At 47.8% G+C, this 12,238-nt stretch overlaps 1 pseudogene across 1 annotated transcript; it reads right to left on the minus strand.

The window, feature by feature from the left end:
- Positions 1–681: 681 nt before the first annotated feature.
- LOC147999210 (DNA-directed RNA polymerase II subunit GRINL1A pseudogene) lies at positions 682–2,433 on the minus strand (annotated as a pseudogene). Its single transcript, XR_015643894.1, has one exon. The product of XR_015643894.1 is annotated as a DNA-directed RNA polymerase II subunit GRINL1A pseudogene (transcript).
- Between the last annotated feature and the right edge of the window lie 9,805 nt (positions 2,434–12,238).

The following is a 12,238-nucleotide window of genomic DNA, read 5'->3' on the forward strand; positions in this document are numbered from 1 at the left end:
CACTTAGAGAGGGATGGTTTTTTGAATGCCCACCCTAAGACTGATCATCAGAGACGTAGCTGAGAATTTGTCAGGCTACGACCCTGGACATTTTTCTATGTCAGTTTATAAAGCTTAAATCTGTGAGCTCATAGGCAGGTGCTGGAAGGGCTGTCTGGTTGTCAGCCCTGACTCAAGCCATTTTAGACAACAAAGGTTCATACTGACTTTTTATCTGTTTAAAGATTTATTTATTTATATATAAGTACACTGTAGCTGTCTGCAGACACACCAGAAGAGGGCATCAGGTCTCATTACAGATGGTTGTGAGCCACCATGTGGTTGCTGGGATTTGAACTCAGGACCTCTGGAAGAGAAGTCAGTGCTCTTAACCATGGAGTCATGTCTGCAGCCCTCATATGGACCTTTAATTTTATTGGTCCTACATGAAGCTTATAATTATGAAATTTAAGATTAAGAATATTAATAAAAATGATGCTTATGCCAATATTACTCTGGGACTGGTATGCCAACTCCATTCAGGCTGTGTAAGGTCATCTCTTTTCCTTTTTAATTTTATAATTTGTCATTTCAGGGTATGGTGAACTCTTTCAACAAATGCTTGTCCTTGTGGATGGTATTCTATACCAGTAATATGTACAATATGATATCATTGACAAAATGGTTTTTATTTTTGCTCTGATTGGTATTTTATTTCTCCTTTACAAATTCCACATAATAGAAAAAGGCTTTTTGATAACATTGTTAACTTTGCTGGAAATGATCATATAATCATTTGAAACAGCACAAATGTGCACATACAGGACTGAGGTTTCTGCAGCCTGTAAACACCTCTGTGGGTTTAACAAGGAAAAAAAGCAATTAACTGACAATTCAACTGTAACTCTTAGAAAAACACCGGTTTCCTTACCAAGCACGAGTGTCCTGTACAGGGACCTATCATCCCAGATGGCAATGAGTTCAAGCCTAGGGCAGCCAGGAGCAGCTCCCCACACCAGCTCAGAAGACCCTCCCCACCTAGCACTTCTTCCAAGTGCTCCTTAACCTCATCACAGGTGACAGCAGTCGCCCCAAGAGAGGACAGAGCAGCAGACACAGTGGTGGTGGTTCCCGAGTGTTGTGTGCGGCATTTCATATCCAGCGTCTCAGGAACGTGTCCATGCAAGCATGCGTACCATTCTTTAGACTGCTCCCCTCATTTCTTGAGTGAGGGGACCAGGCCTTCCTAATTCACTTTAGGTGCCTGGAATAACAAAGTATTTCACCAGAAGGGGTGTAAGCAGTGCTATCTGATAAGAATACGAAGAAGGAAAAAGCAGATATCTTAAAGAAAACGTGTGTTCTACTCACACTAAAATATCAGACCAATGCACAATATACTGCAAAACTGTGACACAATACGGCCAAACACAATGTTCAAATATTGAACTGTTCAAGCATGTGAAGATCATCTTCTGAAAGACAAACTGGGTTCTTATTTTGTAGCTACCTTTGTGTAACTTCAACTGCTGTCCCTCAACAAGGTCTGACACTGTCTTGGTACTTGTTAGGAAGTTAGATGAGACAATTTAAGCTCAACAGTCAACTCCCGGGATCTCCCAGCGCTCATTTTCAGCATTCGTCCGAGGACTGGGCATCATCTTCATCCCTCACTTCTCGGTATCTCCCTGAAGACTCCCCTTCTGGATTGTAGCTCTGCATTGTAATATTCAGTCTCTCAGCTAGTTTCTGTGCTGCGAGCTTTGCCCGCATCTTCTCATAATTCTGCTTCTGCTCTTTCTGCAGAGCCAGCGACTCTTCTATGGAGAGCCACTGTGCAGGCAGGGGGTGGAGCAGAAGAAGGCGAGCTGCTGTGACATCATCAAGATGCTGCCTAGCCCTGCGTCTCTGCTCTTCTGAGGAAGCAGGAGACTGAGCCCTCTGACAATGACTTGTTGAGTCACTCTGTTGTGTGGGTAACACATTGGTCTTAAACTTATGAGGAGGGGGCACTGGGTTTCTAGCTCGCATTTCTAGCACTGTCATGTAATGAGGCTTCTTAGGAGTCTCACTCTGCACTTCTGGAAAGTTCTCAGTGCTGGTGTTTTCTTCTGAGGGTTCAGTCTGGTCTGCAGTTGTGATCTTTTGCAATTTAGTGATAAATAGACTGTCGACGCTGCTGGAAACCTCTTCCGCTTGACTTGAATGCTGGGGGAGATGTTCATTAACTTAAGATGGGGGAGCCTGGGCTGTGATGCGGACAGACAATCTGGTAGTCACTGTGCAGCCAGTCTCCAAAGTCTCATCATTGCCTTTGTGAGTGAGCTGTGTAGGTCCCTGAGTTTCTGAGGTTGTTTTAGATGATTCAATGTCTACTGACGAACATTCAGGAACTAATGATGAAGTATCAAGCATCAGGTCAGAATTCTGGGCCTTGTCTATGTCGGTATCAACTCTTGTGGATGCTTTATGCCTTAGCTTACAGTCAACACTAACAGGATGAAGTAGTTCAGTTCTCCCTCTGACCTCTTCACTTTCTGAAATGGCAGCTCTCAGTTTGGCAGTGGTGTCTGAGATCTTTTTACCAGCATCAGATCCAGCCGTCTCCAGGCAGGTGTCAGCCAGTCCCTCAAGGGCACTAAGAGCATTAACCATGAAAAATAGAACAAGATCTCTGCCTCTTGCCTGCCTGACAGCCAAGCATGTGTATGCCCTGGCTATGCTCACGCTGGGACCCCTGCTAGATATTAAGATATAGATACCTGATAGTTGATTAGGACCCTGTTCGAAAAGGAAGACACCGGATATTTCCCTCTGGCATCCATATGTCATGCGTGGTTGTACATGCTGGTAGAATCTCTCTCTCTCTCTCTCTCTCTCTCTCTCTCTCTCTCTCTCACACACACACACACACACACACACACACACATTCAAAGTTTTGAAGCACAGCAGAAGAATCTCTGGGACTCTAAGCCTGACCAGCCTCATCTGTGAGCCACAGCTTCTGTGTGAGAGCTCCTTTGTGTGAGAGGCATAGGGTGACTGAGGAAGGTTGCTGGTGTCCATCCCTGGCCTGCAAGTGCATGTATACAGAGACATGGACACATGCACATGCTGAGTACCCCTCATCCAATCCTGAAATCTGAAAACACTGAATTTCAAATCCAGGCATTCTCCTAACCTACACCTTCCCTCAGGAATTGGAGATGAGGCCTTGCAAGAATCCTCAACCAGTGAGACTGGCCCAGACCTTCTGAGATCTATTCTGACCCAGGAGGAAACAGCACGTGTTATCAGGACAACACAGAAACTCAAAACTCCAGCCTGATGCAGGGACCGCCTGCTGGGTTAGGAGAAGACTCAGCATCAGGTTCCTGAATGAAAACATCACCTCCGAACACACGGGGTGGCTGTGGCTATGCCTTCAAGGCATCTTCAGCAGCAGCTTAAATGGACTAGGGATGACTAAGGGAATCTGCCTGCAGGATGATGTGAGAATCCTTTTGCTAAGGCTTGGTCGCTAGATGTTGCCACACAAACCCTTGAACTCTTCTTGGAGTACAGTCCAGGCAGTGGCTGAACACAAAACATTCTGATTATGAACTGAGTTTAACAGATAATCCGGAACCTGAAGGCCACAGGCCCAAAGGTCTGCACTGCAGGGGTGAGGCATCACTGCAGGGATGACCACACACTGCAGGGGTGAGGCGTCACTGCGGGGATGACCACACACTGCAGGGGTGAGGTGTCACTGCGGAGATGACCACACACTGCAGGGGTGAGGTGTCACTGCAGGGATGACCACACACTGCAGGGGTGAGATGTCACCGCAGGGATGACCACACAGTGCAGGGGTGAGGTGTTACTCAGGGGATGACCACACACTGCAGGGGTGAGGCGTCACTGCGGGGATGACCACACACTGCAGTGGTGAGGCGTCACCGCCGGGATGACCACACACTGCAGTGGTGAGGTGTCACTGCAGGGATGACCAGGAAGCTGACTGAGCTCCTCAGGGCTCTCCCTGTCCTGAATGTGCTTCCCTACTAGGTGAGCACTGCAGCTTTCAGGGTGCTGGAGGCCTGTGTGGGCAGCAGTAGAAACTGCTATCCTTGTTATTCACAGCTGAAACTATCACACAGGGCATTCCAGAAGTGAACACCACTAAAGTGGAGCCTTTCACAGCATTCTGGGTAGGATGGCAGAAAGCCCCATGACAATTTCGCCTGTGATCCATACCAAATGTCTGCTGTCAGTGCTTGTCTCTTAGGAGCCACCTGGATGATCCAGGGGATGGTCCTGAAGAAAAGGCTTGGCAAAATTGAGGTCTCCAAAGCCAGAGGAGCAGTGAGGAGGTGCAGGGGCCGTAGACCATGGAGACTGATATATGCTGATGTTAGATACCCAGACTCATCCCTGTGTCCAAGTCTGGATGTCACAGAGGCACCTGGCAAAGGTCCCAACAGTGTCCTTCAGGATTCAGCTGTCTCCCTACTTGCCCTCCACCTAACCCACTTCTTGTGGCTCTGGGAGTCAAGGACTTCATCACCTTTTTCGTTTTCTTGTCATATTGCAGGTACTGTAACTCGACCACTCTTCCTCCTGCAGGAGACACATCATTTGTCACAGAACAGGACTGCTGCACCAGGAAGACCCATAGCATAACCAGGACGCTACAATGAAAACATGACTGGCCCTTCATGCTGAATGACAGGAAAAGCACCCGGCCTTCTCTTTGTTGCAGACTGGATTCCTCAGCCTTCCTGTTATGAACAGGGCACTAGTACCCTTCACAGGATACTTAGTGTTTATAAGACATTTATAGAATTCATCTTGTATATAGGCCATTGGGCTAGGAGCCAGCATCAAGGCATCAAGTAGGAGGAAATACAGAAACATTCTAGGAAGGGAAAGCCAGGGGCCAGTGGGATGGCTCAGTGATTGAGGACCAGAGTTCAGATCCCAGCACATGGATGTTCACAGTCATCTGCAGAATCAGATCTAGGGGGTCCCATGGCCTCCCCAGCTCCCAAGCAGCTACATGTGTGCGTCTTAGACACTTCTCACTCACCGTGAAACAACCTAAGCCACAAAACATCCCACACCTTCTTGGATGGGCCCATCCCTGGGGGAGTCTTGTGTGTTCTGGGCTTCAACTCTAGGAAGGCTTGGCCTTGTTTTATAGGATGTCTTATTACTTGTATCAGCAGAGAGAGAGAAAAAAGATCCAGTCCTGGAACCCTAGAGGACACTGCCAAAATGTCACTGCTGTGCTGGCATAGGCTTAGAGATATCTCCATGATCCATCCGAGTCACCTAGAGCTCAGGGAATGATGGAAAAGTCCATGTGAGTTCGCCCAGCGCTTGCAACCATGACAAAGCTTGGAAAACACAGGGCACATGTGGTATTTGATCCTGGGTCAGTTCAAACCTCTTGAGCCTGCAGCTAAGACAAACAGCTACACTGGCCTGAGTGCACAGGCCAGATCTCAGAACCTGTTTGCCAACCATGGAACACTCTGGATTCCTCCTCTCAGCTGGACCTTGATCTGCTACACCTCATCCACCCAAGCTTCTCAAGAAATGAAGCTACCAGGTTAATGCAACAACTAACTGAAGGCAACAAGAGCCTTCAGCCGCCCTGTGGCAGTAAGGTCAGTCCATAGGTCTCCTGTCCCTGCACCCTCAGTACCTGTGAGAGCCATGGCCACCTATTCCCTTCCGAGGTGAGGACAATTATACCCACAACCTTGCTTTCAACAAATCCTGCCTTGGCCATTGGTGGGACCCTCATGAGTCTCAATCTGATGCAGGCCTCCTCAGACACTTTGGCTTCCTTTCTGGCTGCTGGAGCTTGGGCCCTCTGGCTTGGCCTAATGTAGGATCAGCAACATCCAACTCTGTCAAGCCTCAGCCATCCCACATTGGGTGCCCTGCTTCACTCCTAGGTGCATTCTTTTCCCACATCTCTCCAGTCTCTCCCTCATCCCTAATTCCCCTTGCCTCTCAGGCCCAGCCCTTCAGTCTCTGATGGAGACTGTCCTGGAGGGACAGGAGCCCCTCCCCTGCTGGGCTCTGACAACTCCCCCTTGGGCTGACTCATCTCTACAGGCACAGCCTGCTGCTCCCCTGCCCCTGCAACCCACTTCCTAGCTCTGCTTCACACAAACACTCTGAGATCTCTACACTGGCTTCCCATTCTATTTTGCTCCCTCTCTGTCCTCCAGAAGTTCTGCTGCTCTCTCTCACCACAGCAGGACCCACCAAGACACTGCTCCTGACCCCAGCAGCCACCAGCAGCCCAGGTCATGGGGCTACTAACAGCTTTGGCCCAGGACTCAGGGCTCTTTCCTTCTTCAGTATCCAGTCCAGGCTGAGACCATCTGGCCTGCTGCTGGGTCCTTGAAACCCTCAGTCTCACAGCCTCTGGGCACTCTGAGCCCTAGTCCTTATGGCTAACAAGTAGCTGCCCAGTCAAGCAACATGGGCCTCACTGGCTTCCTGGTGTGCCATGATGCTTTCCATGCATGGCTGGGGATGACTGCATGCTAGGATTATGTCTGGAACTAGACCTGCAGGTAACACCTGATGGGTTGGCCAGGCTGTCCTCCTACTCCTGTTCTCAGGAGATTCTCCTGACTAAGCCTCCCAAGTGCTGGGATGACAAGTATGTGCCACCATGCCAGCTAGGGGTCTTCAGGTGTGATGAAAGACTGGGATCTGTGGTCCTGGTTACTTCCAACAGTGGGGACGCCAGTGTTCTGAGCATTCTGTCATCTAGGACTTATATTCCATAACACTGTGAGACTTCTGCACTGGTTACCTGTTCTCTTTGAAACCTGTCTTCAGGTATCTGACAGTGGGAGTCTCCATGAAGTTTTTGTCACCCTGAGGATGTGGCTATATTAATAAGCTCAGGCAGCATGCAAACACAGCAGAGGTTACAAACAAGACTACCAGGCTGGGGTCACTAAGTGATAGAGTGCTCCTTTGGCATGGTGAGGGCCCAAGTTCTCTTGCAACCAACATCTGCTGGGGATGTAGCACAGTGATTAGGCACTTGCCTAGCGTATGTGATGTCCTGGGCTCCATCCCTAGGACTAAACCCTCATCCCCACCCTGAACTCACCAGGTCCAGGCATCACTGTCATTCCTGAGGGCTTGAGTTTGATCCTCAGGCCCTCTCTGATACAAAAAGAGAAAAAGCTCCCTTGATTTGTGTTTGACCCCCACATGTGTCATGCCCGCCCCACTTTGAGTGTACAATTAAGGAAAGCATGAGGAAGTGGTTGAGAGGCACTCACTGCCCTTGCAGGAGACCCCAGTTTGCTTCTCAGCACAAACTGCATGTGACTCAGCAGGTCTCAGGGTGGAACTGGATATGTGACCCTGTGCTATAGCACTGTCCAGAGTGGGGACTGCAGCTTCTGAAGAGGAATGCAGGCCTGGCCTCCAGACCTCCACCTTCAAGTCCTGTCTTGAGAGCCTGATGCCCTGGCCAAAGAAACTCCATCTCTCCAGAGGAGCACTGCACTCAAATGACACCTCAGTGATGAAAACTATCTGTCCCCAAAGGCATGCCACTGAGCAGAGATAGCCTCAGTCATGCACCTCTGCCCATCCCCAGTTCCTCATGTCAATAACTCAACCTTTCATGAAGTAGATGGCAATGCTTGAGGTAGGATGATCAGTAGTTTACTGGCCAGTCTGGGCTCTATGAGATGCTCTCCCTGAAATCAGAGCCAGCAAGAAATTCAGCATGAAAGCTCTTTGTAAAGAAGCTCAATGACCCAGTTCAGAGCCTGGGACCCCGCACGGTAGGATAAAGTGACTCCCATGGCTTTTCCTCCACCTTCAACACTCATGCTTTGGAATGCACACCCCTACAATGAGATCAATACACATGGAATAAAAAATTAAACAGAAAAATTAATGAAGACAATGCATACAATGTTTTAAAGGATCCCGGGAACCCTCACTTAGCACTTTCCTTTCCTTTGTCTTGGGAACAGCACCTGCATCAGAGACTGGAGACTTCCTGCAAGAGAGAGAGGAGAGATGCACTGTTCATTCAGCTGGAGAGCTGTGCAAAGACCAGAGCCACCTGCCTTTTTCTGACAGTGGGAGCTGGGCCCAAGTGTGGGCTGTTCCTACTAGAGGAACCACAGGAAGAGGACCACCTTCCTCAAACCTTCCTGGAAGTCAGAGAACTGGCTATGGACGTCCCTCAATCCTCAGAGGACTCTCTTTCAGCGATGGCTCAGAGCCTGTTAGGACAAAGAGGGACCAGAGCTTCCCCCCAAAGCAAGATCCCTGTCTTATCTGACAGGTATGAGGGCTTAGGGATGGGACAGAGGATGTGACAAGGTTACATGTAGCACAGGACTAGGTTAGTAAGGCAATCAAAGAGTAAAGAATCCTGGAACATTCCTCATCTGTTCTTTTTGCTCTGTTCGTAGGGATGAGGGGCAGTGTGGGGTAGAGGACTAGGACACAGCACAGCCTTCTCTGCACATGGTGAGCTTTCTAGGCTGCCTGGTCACTGTGACCAGCAACTTTTCAACTGTGCCATTCTACTACCATGGCTGACACAACTGGTGGACCATGTAGCAATAGGACTTTACTGACTTAGCGACATTTGGAATCACACAATGATCATGTGTCACAGAAGAGTTTTTTTTTTTAAGAAAAGGATTTTAAAAAACTATTTATTTTGTCCATCTGAGTACGGTGTCCCTGTTTTCAGACACAACAGTAGAGGGTAGTATATGAGAGTAGAAATGGTTAAGAGACACAATGCGTGGTTGCTGGGGATTGAACTCAGATCCTCTGGAAGAGCAGTCAGTGGTATTAACCACTGAGCCATCCCTCCAGCCCCAGTATATTGTATTTTCAATGTTGTTTGTTTTTATTTCCTTTTTCATGTATGTCTGTATGGCGTTTCTGTGAGTACAGGTGTGTGTGTGTGTGCCTGTGTAAAGGTCAGGGACAACCTGAGCAAAGGTCCTCACCTACCTCTCATCCATGGCTGTGATTGCTAGGCTAGCCCTTCCCCCTAATCCTAGAGACTGTCCACTTTAGGCTCCTATTTCCCAGTAGGAAGGGCGGGATGACAGACACTACTGCATCCAGGTTTATGTGTCTTCTAGGGACCTAAACTGTTGCTGGGCTTGTTCAGCATGAAAATAAATCCCATTTCACAGCCCTAGCTGGGCCAGGCAGCGCACAGGTCTTTGCTGCTCTTGCAGAAGACTTGGGTTCAGTCTCCAGCACCAGGGTCAGGTGGCTCACAACCACCTGAGACTCCAGGTCCAGGGACTTCCAACCTCTTTCTGGATAAAGCTACATGGCAAAAGCAGGGTTGGGAGCTGGAGGCTTCTGGTGTTGGCTTCTCCCTGCAGCAGGGGGCAAATCATGGGCATGTGAAACATTGAACCCTGTAATTCTACAAAATGCAGAAGCTCCTGATGTCCCTCATGGTGCCCTAGAGCCTGTCCACCACTCACGGAGGCTTCATGAACATGGCCTTTTCCTGACATGTGTGCACTGTGCATCCTCACTCTCTACCCCCTGCTTTATGGGGTTGGAAGTCTCAGGTGTAGGAGGCGCCTACCATAGGCCTCTTCTCAGCATTTCAGCATTTTACCCACTTGACTATCACCAAGCATCCTCTGCTCTACACAGTTACCTCAGCCTGTGACCCTCATCCTCCAGACTCTCGTGAAGCAAACACCCATGGGTGTGCAGCTCTCATAGTTAGCCAAGCTAAAGGGGAAGGCAGCAAATCCTTCATGAACTCTACAGCTCCTGAGGCCTAGGAAAGTGTCTATACCGGGGCTAAACTCATGCTGCCCTGTAAGACTACATTTTTCCTTTAAACAGAAGGATGTGTGGTGGTGGTGGCACAGGCCTTTGATCCTAACACTTGGGAGGCAGAGGCAGACAGATTTCTGAATTCTAGGCCAGCTTCCTCTACAGAACTAATTCCAGGTCAGCTACACAAAAAACAACACTGTCTCCAAGAGTAAAACAAAAAGAGAAAGAAAGAAAGAAAGAAAGAAAGAAAGAAAGAAAGAAAGAAAGAAAGGAGTGAAAGAAAGAAAGAAAGGAGTGAAAGAAAGAAAGGAGTGAAAGAAAGAAAGGAGTGAAAGAAAGAAAGGAAGGAAGGAAGAAAGAAAGAAAGAAAGAAAGAAAGAAAGAAAGGAAGGAAGAAAGAAGTGAAAGAAAGAAAGGAAGGAAGGAAGGATTCATATTTTGTATACAATGAGATGCCTGCCTGTCTATACCTGAACCACCATGTTAACTATAACTCTTGTCACATCTGTATTAATTCAAATACTGAAGGCCAAATGGTTAAATCTTTTTTTTTTTTTTTTTTGGTTCTTTTTTTCGGAGCTGGGGATCGAACCCAGGGCCTTGCGCCAAATGGTTAAATCTTAATGACTATACAATTGGGGGGTGGTGCTGAAGAGATGGTTGGTTTAGTGGCTAAGAGCAGAAGACCAAGGTTCAGTTCCCAGTGTCCACATGGTGGCTGCTATTAACCTGTAATTGCAATTCTAGGGAATCAGTCTGGACTTCACGGGCACCACACATACCACATGGTGCACAAGCATTTATTAGGTGAAACACTCGGGCCCATAAAAATAAGTAAATAAAATATATGGTTAACAGACACTGTGATTCAGGAAGTTCTTAGTGACTTTGGTTATCATTTCTCTCTCCCAGAGACCTGTCTTCCTCATGCTCAGCCTCCCTGGCTTCTAGGACATTTCCTAGCTCTGTGGAGCATGAAGTACTCAACACCATAAGCCAAGCATTGCAAAGCCATCTGCACCTTCACTGCTACACCTTCTCCATGGCTGTGTCTAAAGGGAGAGACTTGGAATCTCACAGATGCAAGGCCAAACCTGTTGGGCTATGTGAGCCCAGCCACCCAATAGTCAGATCTACTCCTGTCCTTGGCTATGGCATGAGGCTCTTAAGACAAATTAATCTGAAGGATCTCAACAGCTATGCTGTTAGACCTCTCATTGCTCTGCCCGACCTACAAGCTCCTTTACTGGCTCAAATTCACACCCGAACTCCTCTCCTGCCTCAGCCACCATCAGCTCTTCTACTCCTCTCCAGCTGTGCTCTGAATAATCCACACTAAGGTGGACGTTAACCTCTTGTGGACCTCCAGACATATGCTTGTGATTACTCTTCATTGGCTGTTTTGTATAGGTAGGCGGGTTCTTCTAGTCTCATGCAGAAAACTGCTCACACATTTTGGATCTTACAACACCCTCTTGATTGAGAATCCTGACTAATGACTGACTGAGCCTTCCATGCCTGAAGTCACCCTCTGTCTCCCAGTCCAAGATGAGAATCCCCACCCTAACCCCATGGTGTCCAGTTTCATCTCAGAAGCTAGACTCTGCACTGCCCATTACCTTTTGGTTCTCTGCCTCTAATTCTGTTAAATAGTTCCTCTCTTCTTTAAAACAAATTCATTTTGTTGTTTATTTTTTGAGACAGGGTTTCTCTGTTTGGCCCTGGCTATTCTGACATGCTCTCTGTAGATCAGACTTGTCAGGAAGCCAGATATCTGCCTGCCTCGGCCTCTTAAGCACTGGGATTACTGGATTGTGCCAGCATGTTTAATTAAAAATTAATTAGTGGCAGTGCATGTTGGCACATGCCTTTAATTCCGTCCGTTTGGAGGTAGAGGCATTGTGAGTTCCAGGACAGCCAGGGCTATAAATTAACACCTTGTCTCAAAGAAAACAAGCCAAAAGTGAAACAAAAATGTTGCAATATGGTCTTAGGTATGTAACTGAGTCTGTTCTTGAACTCTGAATCCTCCCACTTTCACTCAGGTGCTAATCAGCAGGCTTCTGTCTTGACTTTCACTGAGCACTCAGGGCTGCCAGGACAGTTACCTCTCCCAGTGTAACTCCTGACTCTCTCATCAGCATCATCACAAAACTCCTGCTAAGAATTAAGGAAACCTGAATTCTAAGGAACAGTCGGAGCTCCAGTATTTCCAAAGCTCACTCTAATACAGATGGATCCTATGCTGCAGTAAAATGGTCACAGCTGGAGGTCTTAATTCCAGGACTTGGGACAGAGGGGTTGGTGGATCTTGAACTCAAGGTTATTTTTATGTTACATTGTTGCTCAAAGCAAGTTGGGCTGCTACAAGATACCCTGTCTCAAAACTATACCAAACACACCTAAAATGAAACAGAGGAGTTTGAGTGGGCACAGATGGGAA

Source organism: Rattus norvegicus, chromosome 19, assembly GCF_021556685.1.
Source record: "Rattus norvegicus strain SHRSP/BbbUtx chromosome 19, alternate assembly SHRSP_T2T, whole genome shotgun sequence".
Lineage (NCBI taxonomy): Eukaryota > Metazoa > Chordata > Mammalia > Rodentia > Muridae > Rattus > Rattus norvegicus.